Source organism: Arachis stenosperma, chromosome 9, assembly GCF_014773155.1.
Source record: "Arachis stenosperma cultivar V10309 chromosome 9, arast.V10309.gnm1.PFL2, whole genome shotgun sequence".
In the NCBI taxonomy this organism is placed as follows: domain Eukaryota; kingdom Viridiplantae; phylum Streptophyta; class Magnoliopsida; order Fabales; family Fabaceae; genus Arachis; species Arachis stenosperma.
The window spans coordinates 107,582,753-107,598,148 of record NC_080385.1 but is presented as its reverse complement, the minus strand read 5'-3'; the positions used below and the strand labels follow the sequence as shown (position 1 = coordinate 107,598,148).

General features: G+C 39.1%; 1 non-coding gene across 1 annotated transcript; it reads right to left on the bottom strand.

The window, feature by feature from the left end:
• Positions 1-13,743: 13,743 nt before the first annotated feature.
• On the bottom strand, positions 13,744-13,851 carry LOC130953875 (small nucleolar RNA R71). Its single transcript, XR_009076035.1, has one exon. It is a non-coding gene; the product is annotated as a small nucleolar RNA R71 (small nucleolar RNA).
• Between the last annotated feature and the right edge of the window lie 1,545 nt (positions 13,852-15,396).

The window sequence follows — 15,396 nt, the reverse complement described above, 5'->3', positions numbered from 1 at the left end:
CTTTTTCTTAAAAATCTTTTATCTTTTATTTGATCTTTTTCAAAAAAATTTTATCTTTTTCAAAAATTGATTTTAAAATATCTTATCTAACTTACTATCTCCTTATCTTTTTCAAATTTTGATTTCAAATCTTTTTCAATCAACTAACTAACTTGTTGTTTGTTTATTATCTTTTTCAAAACTACCTAACTACTTTTTTTCTAATTTTCGAAAATATCTCTCTCTTTTTCAAAAATTCTTTTTAATTAATTAATTGTTTCATGTTTTAATTTTAATTACATTTAATTTAATTTTCGAAAATCACTAACCATCTTTTCAAATTTATTTTCGAATTCTTCTCTTCTCCTCTTCTATTTAATTAATTAATTACTAACACTTCTCTTCACCTCTCTTCCTCCATAAATCCGAAACCTTCCATCCCTCTTCTTCTACCCCTTTCTTCTTCTACTAACATAAAGGAATCTCTATACTGTGACATAGAGGATTCCTCTTTCTTTTCTTGTTTTCTTCTCTTTCATATGAGCAGGAACAAGGATAAAGGCACTCTTGTTGAAATTGATCCAGAACCTGAAAGGACTCTGAAGAGGAAATTAAGAGAAGCTAAAATACAACAATCCAGAAACAACCTTTCAGAGACATTAGCACAAGAGGTGATGGCCGAAAATAATAATAATGCAAGGAGAATGCTTGGTGACTTCACAAAGCCAACATCCAAGTTTGATGGAAGAAGCATCTCCATTCCTGCCATTGGAGCCAATAACTTTGAGCTTAAGCCTCAACTAGTTGCTTTAATGCAACAAAACTGCAAGTTTTATGGACTTCCATCTGAAGATCCCTATCAGTTTTTAACTGAATTCTTGCAGATCTGTGAGACTGTAAAGACGAATGGAGTTGATCCTGAAGTCTACAGACTCATGCTTTTCCCTTTTGCTGTAAGAGACAGAGCTAGAGTATGGTTGGATTCTCAACCCAAGGATAGCCTGGACTCATGGGATAAGCTTGTCACTGCATTCTTAGATAAGTTCTTTCCTCCTCAAAAGTTGAGCAAGCTGAGAGTGGATGTTCAAACCTTCAAACAAAAAGATGGTGAATCCCTCTATGAAGCTTGGGAAAGATACAAGCAGCTGACTAAAAGATGTCCATCTGACATGTTTTCAGAATGGACCATATTAGATATATTCTATTATGGTCTCTCTGAATTTTCGAAAATGTCATTGGATCATTCTGCAGGAGGATCTATCCACCTGAAGAAAACGCCTGGAGAGGCTCAAGAACTCATTGACATGGTTGCAAACAACCAGTTCATGTATACTTCTGAGAGGAATTCCGTGAACAATGGGGTACCTCAGAAGAAAGGAGTTCTTGAAATTGATGCTCTGAATGCCATATTGGCTCAGAACAAAGTGTTGACTCAACAGGTCAACATGATCTCTCAAAATCTGAATGGATTGCAACATGCATCCAACAGTACTAGAGAGGTAGCTTCTGAAGAAGCTTATGATCCTGAGAACCCTGCCATGGCAGAGGTTAATTACATGGGTGAACCTTATGGAAACACCTATAACTCATCATGGAGAAATCATCCAAATTTCTCCTGGAAGGATCAACAAAAGCCTCAACAAGGCTTTAACAATGGTAGACGTACAAGGCTGAACAATAGCAAGCCATATCCATCATCTTCTCAGCAACAGACAGAGAATCCTGAACAAAACAATTCTAATTTAGCCAATATAGTCTCTGATCTGTCAAAGGCCACTTTCAGTTTCATGAATGAAACCAGATCCTCCATTAGAAATTTGGAGGCACAAGTGGGCCAGCTGAGTAAGAAAGTCATTGAAACTCCTCCCAGTATTCTCCAAAGCAATACAGAAGAGAATCCAAAAGGAGAGTGCAAGGCCATTGATGTAATCAAAAAAGCCGAATGCACTAGGGAGGAGGAGGACGAAAATCCCAGTGAGGAAGACCTCCTGGGACGTCCCTCAAGCATGAAGGAGTTTCCTATTAAGGATCCAAAGGAATCTGAGGCTCATACAGAGATCATAGAGATTCCATTGAACCTTCTTCTGCCATTCATAAGCTCTGAAGAATATTCATCCTCTGAAGAGGATGAAGATGTGACTGGAGAGCAAGCTGCTCTATATTTAGGAGCTATCATGAAACTGAATGCCAAGCTGTTTGGTAATGAGACCTGGGAAAGTGAACCTCCCTTGCTCATTAGTGAACTAGATACTTGGATTCAGAGAACTCTACCTCAAAAGAGACAAGATCCTGGCAAGTTTCTAATACCTTGTACCATAGGCACTATGAGCTTTGAAAAAGCTCTATGTGATCTTGGCTCAGGGATAAATCTTATGCCACTCTCTGTAATGGAGAAGCTGGGGATCATTGAGGTACAACCTGCTTTGTTCTCATTACAATTGGCAGATAAGTCAGTGAGGCAAGCATATGGCATAGTAGAGGACGTGTTAGTAAAGGTTGAAGGCCTTTACATCCCTACTGATTTCATAATCCTAGACACTAGGAATGAAGATGATGAATGCATCATCCTAGGAAGACCTTTCCTAGCCACAGCAGGAGCTGTGATAGATGTCAACAGAGGTGAGTTAGTCCTTCAATTGAATGGGGACTACCTTGTGTTTAAGGCACATGGCCATCCCTCTGTGACAAAAGAGAGTAAGCATGAAGAGCTTCTCTCAGTTCAGAGTCAAGAAGAGCCCACACAGTCAAACTCTAAGTTTGGTGTTGTAAGGCCATAACCAAACTCTAAGTTTGGTGTTCAAGTCCCATATCCAAACTCAAAGTTTGGTGTTGGGAATACCACACTTAAGTTGACCTGATCATCTTGTGGCTCCATGAGAGCCACTGTCAAGCTACTGACATTAAAGAAGCGCTTGTTGGGAGGCAACCCAATTTTATTTATCTAATTTTATTTTATTTTGTTTTGGTGTTATTTTTGTGTTGAATTAGGTACATGATCATGAGGAGTCACGAAAAAAATCAAAAAAATTAAAAACAGAGTCAAAAACAGAAGAAAAAAAATTTTTCACCCTGGGGACGCACGGGCTGGCGTTTAACGCCCAGAACGAGCATCAACGGGCGTTTGAACGCCAGAATGATGCATGAAGGCATGTTACATGCCTATATGGTGAAGGAATGGTATTTGTTTTCACCTCAGGATCTGTGGATCCCACAGGATCCTCACCTCAGGATCTGTGGACCCCACAGGATCCCCACCTACCACATACTTTTTAATCCTAATCACACTCTCCTAATCCAAATCTCATTCTCAATGTCACACTTCCCAAAACACCTTCACCTATCACCTCAATTCCTCTTCCCAATTACCCCATTCACCATTCACATCAACCACCCTTCCCCATAAACCCCACCTACCTCCATTACATTCAAATTCAATTTCCCACCCTTTCCCACCCAAAATGGCCGAACCCAACCCCCCTCCCCTTATAATACCCTTCTTTTCTTTTACATTTTCACACAACACTAACCCACATTCTCCCACATAGCCGAACCCTCTCTTCTCCCTCTCTACCCTATTTTTCTTCTCTTCTTCTACTCTTCTTTTCTTTTTTGCTTGGGACAAGCAAATTTCAAGTTTGGTGTGGTAAAAAGCCTAAAGCTTTTTGTTTTTCATTCACCATCAATGGCACCCAAGACCGGAGTTTCCTCAAGAAAAGGAAAAGGGAAGGCAAAAGCTTCCACTTCCGAGTCATGGGAGAAGGAGAGATTCATCTTCAAGAGCCACCAAGACCACTTCTATGATGTTGTGGCAAAGAAGAAAGTGATCCATGAGGTCCCTTTCAAACTCAAGAAGAATGAGTATCCGGAAATCCGACATGAAGTTCAAAGAAGAGGTTGGGAAGTCATAGCCAACCCCATACAACAAGTTGGAATTTTAATGGTTCAAGAGTTCTATGCCAATGCATGGATCACTAGAAACCATGATCAAAATATGAACCCGGATCCAAAGAATTATCTCACAATGGTTAGGGGGAAATACTTGGATTTTAGTCCGGAGAATGTGAGGTTGGCGTTTCATTTGCCTATGATGCAAGGTGATGAACACTCTTACACTAGAAGGGTCAACTTTGATCAAAGGTTGGACCAAGTTCTTAGGGACATTTGTGTGGAAGGCGCCCAATGGAGAGTAGACTCCAAAGGCAAACCGGTCCAACTAAGAAGACTGGACCTCAAGCCTGTAGCTAGAGGATGGTTGGAGTTCATTCAAAGATCCATCATCCCTACAAGCAACCGATCTGAAGTTACTGTGGATCGGGCCATCATGATTCATAGCATCATGATTGGAGAGGAAGTAGAGGTTCATGAAGTTATATCTAATGAACTCTACAAAATAGCTGACAAGCCTTCATACATGGCACGGCTAGCCTTCCCCCACCTTATATGTCATCTATGTTACTCAGCTGGAGTCATCATAGATGGAGATGTCTCCATTGAAGAAGACAAGCCCATCACCAAGAAAAGGATGGAGCAAACAAGGGAAGTTCCTCACGGCCCCCAAGGAGAACAGAGGAAGTTCATCATCAACAATGCCTCACATGCACTTTCCTTCCAACAACTATTGGGAGCAACTTAATACCTCCTTGGAAGATTTAAGCCATAATGTGGAACAACTAAGGGTGGAACACCATGAACACGCCCTCACTCTCCAAGAAATAAGAGAAGATCAAAGAGCAATGAGGGAGGAGCAACAAAGGCAAGGAAGGGACATAGAAGAGTTGAAGAACATCATTGGTCCTTCAAGAAGAAGACGCCACTAGAGGTGGATTCATTCCTTGTTCTTTATTTTCTTTCTTCTGTTTTCGGTTTTTAATTATTGGGTTTATCTATGTTTTTGTGTCTTTACTCCATGATCATTAGTATGTAACCATGCCTTAAAGCTATGAATAAAAGCCATTAGTCCTTCACCACTCTTAAAAGAAAAATGTTTTAATTCAAAAGAACAAGAAGTACATAATTTTCGAAATTATTATTGAATTTAGTTTAATTATATTGATGTGGTGACAATACTCTTGTTTTCTGAATGAATGAATGAACAGTGCATATGTCTTTGGATCTTGTTGTTTATGAGTGTTTAAAATTGTTGGTTCTTGAAAGAATGATGAACAAAGAGAAATGTTATTGATGATCTGAAAAACATCATGAAATTGATTCTTGAAGCAAGAAAAAGCAGTGAAAAAAAAAAATATATATATATATATATATAATTACAATCAAAAGGAATAAAAGCCAAGCAGAGGATCCAAGGCTTTGAGCATCAATGGATAGGAGGGCCCAAGGAAATAAAATCCAGGCCTAAGCGGCTAAATCAAGTTGTCCCTAGCCATGTGCTTGTGTCATGAAGGTCCAAGTGAAAAGCTTGAGACTGAATGGTTAAAGTCGTGATCTAAAGCTAAAGAGTGTGCTTAAGAGCTCTGGACACCACTAACTGGGGACTTTAGCAAAGCTAAGTCACAATCTGAAAAGGTTCACCCAGTTATGTGTCTGTGGCATTTGTGTATCCGGTGGTAATACTGGAAGACAAAGTGCTTAGGGCCACAGCCAAGACTCATAAGTAGCTGTGTTCAAGAATCAACATGCTTCACTAAGAAAGTCAATAACACTATCCCAAATTCTAAGTTCCCCCAGAGACGCCAATACCTCTAAACTACAAAGGAAAAAGTGAGATGCCAAAACTGTTCAGAAGCAAAAAGCTACAAGTCCCGCTCATATAATTAAATTAATATTCATTGATATTTTGGACTTTATAGTATATTCTCTTCTTTTTATCCTATTTGATTTTCAGTTGCTTGGGGACAAGCAACAATTTAAGTTTGGTGTTGTGATGAGCGGATAATTTATACGCTTTTTGGCATAGTTTTTATATAGTTTTTAGTAAGTTTGAGCTACTTTTAGGGATGTTTTCCTTAGTTTTTATGTTAAATTCACATTTCTGGACTTTACTATGAGTTTGTGTGTTTTTCTGTGATTTCAGGTAAATTCTGTCTGAAATTGAGGGATTTGAGCAAAACTCTGAAAAAGGCTGACAAAAGGACTGCTGATGCTGTTGGATTCTGACCTCCCTGCACTCGAAATGGATTTTCTGGAGCTACAGAACTCTAAATGGCGCGCTCTCAACGGCGTTGGAAAGTAGACATTCAGGGCTTTCCAGCAATATATAATAGTCCATACTTTATTCGAAGAATGACGACGCAACTTGGCGTTGAACGCCAAGTACACACTCCTTTCTGAAGTTAAACGCCAGAAAAACGTCATGATCCGGAGTTGAACGCCCAAAATACATCATAACTCGAAATTCAACTCCAAGAGAAGCCTCAGCTCGTGGATTGATCAAGCTCAGCCCAAGCACACACCAAGTGGGCCCCGGAAGTGGATTTATGCATCAATTACTTACTCATGTAAACCCTAGTAGCTAGTCTAGTATATATAGGACATCTATCTATTGTATTAGACATCCTGGATTGTATTTTTGATCTAGTGATCACGTTTTAGGGGGCTGGCCATTCGGCCATGCCTGGACCTCTTTTGCTTATGTATTTTCAACGGTGGAGTTTCTGCACACCATAGATTAAGGGTGTAGAGCTCTGCTGTACCTCAAAGATTAATGAAGTTCTATTTTCTTTTATTCAAATCTCTATCTTATTCTTATTCCAAGATATTCATTCGTACCCAAGAACATGATGAATGTGATGAGCTAATAACTCTCATCATCATTCTCACTTATGAACGCGCGTGATTGACAACCACTTTCGTTCTACATGCAACAAGGCTTGAATGTGTATCTCTTAGATTCTCCAACAGAATCTTCGTGGTATAAGCTAGATAGATGGCGGCATTTATCTGGATCCGGAAAGTCCAACCTTGTCTGTGGTGTTCCGAGTAGGATCCTGGGAATCCGGAAAGTCTCACCTTGTCTGTGGTATTCCGAGTAGAATTCCGTTCATGAATGACTGTGACGTGCTTCAAACTTGCAACCTGCTGGGCGTCAGTGACAGACGCAAAAGAGGGATTCTATTCCAGTAGGAAGCGGGAACCAACCGGTGATTGGCCGTACTGTGACAGAGTGCGTGAGCATTAGCTTTCACTGCGAGGATGGGATGTAGCTATCAACCATGGGTGATGCCTCCAGACTGGTTAGCTGTGCGAGTGACAGCCGCATAGGATATTTCCCCGTGAGGATTGAAAGTAGCCACAGCTGATGGTGAACCCCTATACAAAGCTTGCCATGGAAAGGAGTAAGAAGGATTGAGTAGAAGCAGTGGGAGAGCAGGCGTCCGAGAGCTCTACAGCATCTCCATTCCGCTTATCTGAAATTCCTACCAATGAATCTGCATAAGTATTTCTATCCCTTTTGTTATTCCTTTTTATTTAATGATAATCACAATTACTCTTTAATCTCCCTAACTGAGATTTGCAAGGTGACCATAGCTTGCTTCATACCAACAATCTCTGTGGATTCGACCCTTACTCACGTAAGGTTATTACTTGGACGACCCAGTACACTTGCTGGTTAGTTGAACGGAGTTGTGAATTCCATTAAAGAAAACCTCACACAGGTGCTGCCCCTTAGAAGCCTTCATCTCAAAATAATTAGAACATGGCAGTGCCATAACAATAATTCCATACTAAAGCTCAAAAGATAGTGATCACAATTTCGTCCACCAGTGACAGACGCAAAAGAATCAAGGGATTCTATTCCAGCAGGCGCAGGAACCAACCAGTGATTAGCCGTACTGTGACAGAGTGCGTGAGCATTAGTTTTCACTGCGAGGATGGGATGTAGCCATCAACCATGGGTGATGCCTCCAGACGATTAGCCGTGCGATTGACAACCGTATAAGATCATTTTCCCGAGAGGATTGAAAGTAGCCACCGCTGATGGTGAACCCCTATACAAAGCTTGCCATGGAAAGGAGTAAGAAGGATTGAGTAGAAGCAGTAGAAGAGCAGGCGTCCGTGAGCCATACAGCATCTCCATGCACTTATCTGAAATTCTCACCAATGAATCTGCATAAGTCTTCTATCCCTTTTATTATTCCTTTTTATTTATTATTTATTCCAATAATCACAATTACCCTTTAATCTGCCTAACTGAGATTTGCAAGGTGACCATAGCTTGCTTCATACCAACAATCTCTGTGGATTCGACCCTTACTCACGTAAGGTTTATTACTTGGACGACCCAGTACACTTGCTGGTTAGTTGAACGGAGTTGTGACTTCAAATAAGGACAATTATTGAATAAATTCATACAAGTATAAAGAGCATGTGATCACAATTTCGTCCACCACCTTTCCTTGTTGGAACCACAACTATGACAATTATAATGGATTAATCTCACTTGGTCAACCCTCACATCGGAGAGTAAGTTAAATGAGCATAAGTGTTCTTAACCCACAAATCCTAAATTGCTTGCTAATTACCTTAGCAATAAATTAGCATTAGTGGGAACAAGAACAATTAACAATCCAAGAATTGACACTAAATGTTGGACATTCCAACTCTAGGAACCCAATTGCTCACATTTTCCAAGCCAAAAGATAGAAAACTAGCCCAAAATCATAATTGACATTTTGTCAAACACTTGGTGGGCAAAAGAACTAAACATGGGAAAAATGAAAAAATGCTTGAAACTAAAGGCAACAAATGATCTCAATCAACAATAAAAACTCAAGAAAGCATATAGAAAACATCAATAATCAAATTCATCAACAAGAAATTAAAATTGTAAAAGAGGAGTAAAATTGAACTATAACTTGAAATATAAGAAAGAGTAAGAACAATGTAGCTATAAAGAGTAGTAACAAAGAGATACTTACAATGGAAGCTAGCAAAATCCAAGATCAAAAAGTAAAACCCTAGTATAAACCCTAATGGAGATGATGAAAAACTTAGAAAAACTATACTAAAGCTTCGTAATACTACTCCTAAGCTACCCTAATGTTATTCTATGCTATGATCTTCATTTTCCCTTCAATATGAGCTAAATCGCTTCATAAATGGGCCTCTAGTCCACCAAAACCGCGAGTCACGTGCAATTTTAATGAAGGCATGTGCTGACACCTGTGCGTATGCACACTCTGCCAAAAATCTCTTCCTGTGTGTACGTAGAAGAAGTTGTGCGCACATACACTAGGCGATGCTCTTAATGTTCGCACGACGCGCACAATGCAGGTCACGCACATGCGCCGCTCAGCTTTGATGCTTGTGCGTACGCACGCAGGTCTGTGTGTACGCACACATCACTATGCTCTTCTCCTTTGATTCTTCATGCTTCCTCCTGATGATTTGGATTTTTGACGGTTTAGAATTTCACTAATAAAATCTCGTTGTAAAGTATAGTTTCTAAACCAACATTAATCCTTTCATACAAAAGATTGTTTGTCACAAGTAACAAACCCCTAAATTTATAAACCGAAGTATTGGACCTCGGGTCGTTCTCCCTAGGGAGTGCAATAAAGTGTCTTGTTATTGGTTATGAGTTATTTTGGGGTTTTGATAAGAGGCATGAAAGTAAATGACAATGAAAATAAACTAACAACTAACAAAGCTCTTGGCAAGATATGAGAACTAGAAATCCTATCCTAGTTACCTTCCTCAATTGTGATGAGAATTGTTCATTGCTACCACTTAGTTAACCTCTAACTATGGAGGGAAGTCAAGTGGATGAATCAATTTGATTCCTCAAGTCCTAATTAACTCCTAGCGGAATGACTAGCTTTAGAGGCATTCAAATCAATTAGCAATTTCTAATTATCAATCAACAAAGGAATTAGATAATTCAAGTGTCACTAGTTACTCTACCTAAGCCAAGAGGGACAAAACCTATACTATATCTAGAAGAGGCATTTCAACAAACACATAAAAGGCAATGAAAGTAAATGATCAACAATAGAAAAGCAATGAAGAACAATTATTATGAATTACTTCTTATTGAATTGAAAGAAAATGGAAGTAGCAATAGTAGATCTATGATGAGCGGATAATTTGTACGCTTTTTGGCATTGTTTTTAGTATGTTTTTAGTAGTTTTAGTCGAGTTCTTAGTATATTTTTATTAGTTTTTAGTTAAAATTCACTTTTCTGGACTTTACTATGAGTTTCTGTGTTTTTCTGTGATTTCAGATATTTTCTGGCTGAAATTGAGGGACCTGAGCAAAAATCTGATTCAGAGACTGAAAAGGACTGCAGATGCTGTTGGATTCTGACCTCCCTGCACTCGAAGTGGATTTTCTGGAGCTACAGAAGCCCAATTGGCGCGCTCTCAACGGCGTTGGAAAGTAGACATCCTGGGCTTTCCCGCAATATATGATAGTCTATATTTTGCCCAAGATTTGATGGCCCAAACCGGCGTTCAAAGTCACCTTCAGAAATTCCAGCGTTAAACGCCGGAACTGGCACCTAAATAGGAGTTAAACGCCCAAACTGGCATAAAAGCTGGCGTTTAACTCCAAGAAGAGTCTCTACACGAAAATGCTTCATTGTTCAGCCCAAGCACACACCAAGTGGGCCCGGAAGTGGATTTTTATGTCATTTACTCATCTTTGTAAACCTTAGGCTAATAGTTTTCTATAAGTAGGACCTTTTACTATTGTATTTTAAAATCTTCTGATCTTTGGAATCTTTTGTTCTTGAGATCTTTTGATCACTTTGGGAGGTTGGCCATTCGGCCATGCCTAGACCTTGTTCTTATGTATTTTCAACGGTGGAGTTTCTACACACCATAGATTAAGGTGTGGAGCTCTGCTGTACCTCGAGTATTAATGCAATTACTATTGTTCTTCTATTCAATTCCGCTTGTTCTTTGTCCAAGATATCACTTGTTCTTCAACTTGATGAATGTGATGATCCGTGACACTCATCATCATTCTCACCTATGAATGTGTGACTGACAACCACCTCCGTTCTACCTTAGATTGGGTGAATATCTCTTGGATTCCTGATACACGATGCATGGTTGATCGCCTGACAACCGAGTGCTCGCCTGACAAACGAGCCAGCCATTCCGTGAGATTAGAGTCTTCGTGGTATAGGCAAGAACTGATGGCGGCATTCAAGAGAATCCGGAAGGTCTAACCTTGTCTGTGGTATTCTGAGTAGGATTCAATGATTGAATGACTGTGACGTGCTTCAAACTCCTAGCAGGCTGGGCGTTAGTGACAGACGCAAAAGAATCACTGGATTCTATTCCGGCCTGACCGAGAACCGACAGATGGATAGCCGTGCCGTGACAGGGTGCGTTGAACATTTCCGCTGAGAGGATGGGAGGTAGCCACTGACAACGGTGAAACCCTTGCATAAGCTTGCCATGGAAAGGAGTAAGAAGGATTGGATGAAGACAGTAGGAAAGCAGAGAGACGGAAGGGAAGGCATCTTCATACGCTTATCTGAAGCTCTCACCAATGATATACATAAGTATCTCTATCTTTATCTTTATGTTTTATTCATATATCATCTATACCCATTTGAGTCTGCCTGACTAAGATTTACAAGGTGACCATAGCTTGCTTCATACCAACAATCTCCGTGGGATCAACCCTTACTCGCGTAAGGTTTATTACTTGGACGACCCAGTGCACTTGCTGGTTAGTTGTGCGAAGTTGTGTTTATGCCATGGTATTGAGCACCAAGTCTTTGGAGCCATTACTAGGGATTATTTGTGTTGTAGTGATCACAATTTCGTGCACCAAGTTTTTGGCGCCGTTGCCGGGGATTGTTGAGTTTGGACAACTGACGGTTCATCTTGTTGCTTAGATTAGGTAATTTTCTTCAGAGTTCTTAAGAATGAATTCTAGTGTTTCAAGGTGATGTTCTTATCATCACCAAAGCTGATTGATCCTCATCAATTTAGCTCTTGAATGCAATGTCCTGCTGAAGCTTGGCTAGCTATGTCTAATTCCTTTAGACTAAAGCTTTAGACTAACATTGCATGATTCCTGGAATTTTCATTAAGAATTTTGATACCTTTATTTTCTTTTCCACTTAATTTTCGAAAAAAGCACAAAAAAATTATAAAATGATAAAAACCAAAAATATTTCTTGTTTAAGTCTAGTGTCTCGTTTTAAGTTTGGTGTCAATTGCATGTTTCTGTTCTTCTTGCATTTTTCGAATTTATGCATGTGTCTTCATTAATCTTCAAGTTGTTCTTGATGATTTCTTGTTTGATCTTTGAATTCTATGACTTGAGTATTTCTGTTGTTTGTCATATGCATTCTCATTTTGTTAGTGTCAATAGTATACAAACTGCTAAGTTTGGTGTCTTGCATGCATTGTTATTTGATTTTAGTTGCATTTTATTATTCCTCATTATTAAAATCCAAAAATATTTTAATTTGTGTCTTTTCAAGTCAATAATACAGAGAATTGAAGATTCAGAACATACTGCAGAGGAATCACACAGAAAAAGCTGGGCATTCAAAAATGTCCAGTGAAGAAGACAGACTGGCGTTTAAACGCCAGCCAGGGTGCCTGGCTGGGCGTTTAACGCCCAAAAGGGTAGAGATTTGGGCGTTAAACGCCAGAATATGCACCATTCTGGGCGTTTAACGCCAGGATGGCACAAGAGGGAAGATTTTGTTTTCAACTCAATTTTTTTCAAGTTTTCAAAGTTTTTCAAAATCAAATCTTTTCAAATCAAATCTTTTCAATCAAATTTTTCAAAATCAATTTCTTTCCTTTTTCAAAGATACTTGCTAACAATTAATGATTTGATTGAACATTTCAAGTATGTTGCCTTTTCTGTTGAGAAAGGTTTAATGTTTGAATCATATCTTTTCTTGTTAGGCAAGACATTAATTTTTAAAATCAAATATTTCTTTAAAATTGTTTTCAAATCATATCTTTTTAAAACCATAACTTTTTAATCATATCTTTTTTTTTTAATCACATCTTTTTCAAAACAGTTTTTAATCATATCTTTTTAATTTCTAATTTCAAAATCTTTTTCAAAAATCACTTTACTTCTTTCCCACTTTTGTTTTCGAAAATCAATTAGTGTTTTTCAAAATGTTTTCAAAATCTTTTACTTAACTTTCGAAAATTACTTCCCTTCTTCTCACATCCTTTTATTTATGGACTAACACTATTCCTTAATGCAAAATTCGAACTCCATCTTCTTTGATAAGTTCGAATTTTCTACTTCTGCCTTCTATTTTTCTTTTCCTCTGACACCTCAAGGAATCTCTATACTGTGACATAGAGGATTCCATATTTTCTTGTTCTCTTCTCTTTCTTATGAGCAGGAGCAAGGACAAAAGCATTCTTGTTGAGGCTGATCCTGAACCTGAAAGGACTCTGAAGCGAAAGCTAAGAGAAGCTAAGGCACAACTCTCTGTAGAGGACCTAACAGAAATCTTCAAAGAAGAAGAACACATGGCAGCCGAAAATAACAACAATGCCAACAATGCAAGGAAGGTGCTGGGTGACTTTACTGCACCTACTCCCGACTTCTATGGGAGAAGCATCTCTATCCCTACCATTGGAGCAAACAACTTTGAGCTTAAGCCTCAATTAGTTTCTCTAATGCAACAGAATTGCGAGTTCCATGGACTTCCATTGGAAGATCCTCATCAGTTCTTAGCTGAATTCTTGCAAATCTGTGACACTGTCAAGACTAATGGGGACTCACAACCTAAAGAAAGCCTGGACTCATGGGAAAAGCTAGTCAATGCCTTCTTGGCAAAGTTCTTTCCACCTTAAAAATTGAGTAAGCTTAGAGTGGAAGTCCAAACCTTCAGACAGAAGGATGGAGAATCCCTCTATGAAGCTTGGGAAAGATACAAACAATTGATCAGAAAATGTCCTTCTGACATGCTTTCTGAATGGAGCATCATAGACATTTTCTATGATGGTCTGTCTGAACTATCCAAGATGTCTTTGGATAGCTCTGCTGGAGGATCTCTTCATCTGAAGAAGACGCCTACAGAAGCTCAAGAGCTAATTGAAATGGTTGCAAATAACCAATTCATGTACACTTCTGAAAGGAATCCTGTGAACAATGGGACGAGTCAGAAGAAAGGAGTTCTTGAGATTGATACTCTGAATGCCATTCTGGCTCAGAACAAGATATTGACTCAACAAGTCAATTTGATTTCTCAAAGTCTGTCTGGAATGCAAAATGCACCAAGCAGTACTAAGGATGCTTCATCTGAAGAAGAAGCTTATGATCCTGAGAACCCTTCAATGGAAGAGGTGGATTACCTAGGAGAACCCTATGGAAACACCTATAATTCTTCATGGAGAAATCACCAAAATTTCTCATGGAAGAATCAAGAGAGACCTCAACAAGGTTTCAACAACAATAATGGTGGAAGAAACAGGTTTAGCAATAGCGAGCCATTTCCATCATCTTCTCAACAACAGACAGAGAATTCTAAGCAGAACCCCTCTGACTTAGCCACCATGGTCTCTGATCTAATCAAAACCACTCAAAGTTTCATGACTGAAACAAGGTCCTCCATTAGGAATTTGGAGGCACAAGTGGGACAGCTGAGCATGAAAGTTACTGAACTCCCTCCTAGTACTCTTCCAAGCAATACAGAAGAAAATCCAAAAGTGTAACGACCCAATTTCTGGTACGTCATGATCATACTAGAAACTGAGCGCTACCAACTTGTCAATTATTATCTATTATTTATTATATGAGCCTGATTCGTTGTTAAAAGCGTAGTTATTTTACGAGGTACTTTTTTTTTTGAAAAAACATTTGGATTAACAAACAGTATCATTCATAATTAATTCACAACTAATAATATATAAAACAGTTACAAACAACCACACATAAACATATCACAAGTAGTTGACAACATTCGGTGATTCAGCCTTTATTAGAATATAGACTGTTAGTTAGAACACCCCTAGATATAGCTAGATAATAACTATATACATATATATACATACAACATCCCAGGTCCTGACCTGTTCAAGAGGTCCCTAAGCTGGCACCCAGGCTAGCCTAGACTCTATACTCACCTAGTCCCTCTAACCTACTAAAGCGAGGGAAAATACGTTCTAGGTCTTCTAAACTCAAGTCAGGTGAAACGTCATCAAAAGGTGGAAGGTTGTATACTACTCCTCTGCACGATCATATGACATCAAAGAGCATCTCTCAAGTACTTCATCGAGTGGCCACATAACAGCAACATTGTACGAAGGAGTTAGGCTAAAGTTTGTAGATAAGCGGGGTGCAGATGTTGACTGGCCTCACCGTATATACATATGAACAGAGAACGGAATTCACCCTAGACTCAGAAGACTACCTAGAGCGGAATCCTCTTTACGAACAGTCATCAGCGAACTACGGAAGGGTACTCATGCTTCCATCTGGAGGGGGAAGGAGAGAGAAGGGGTAAGAACTGGGGA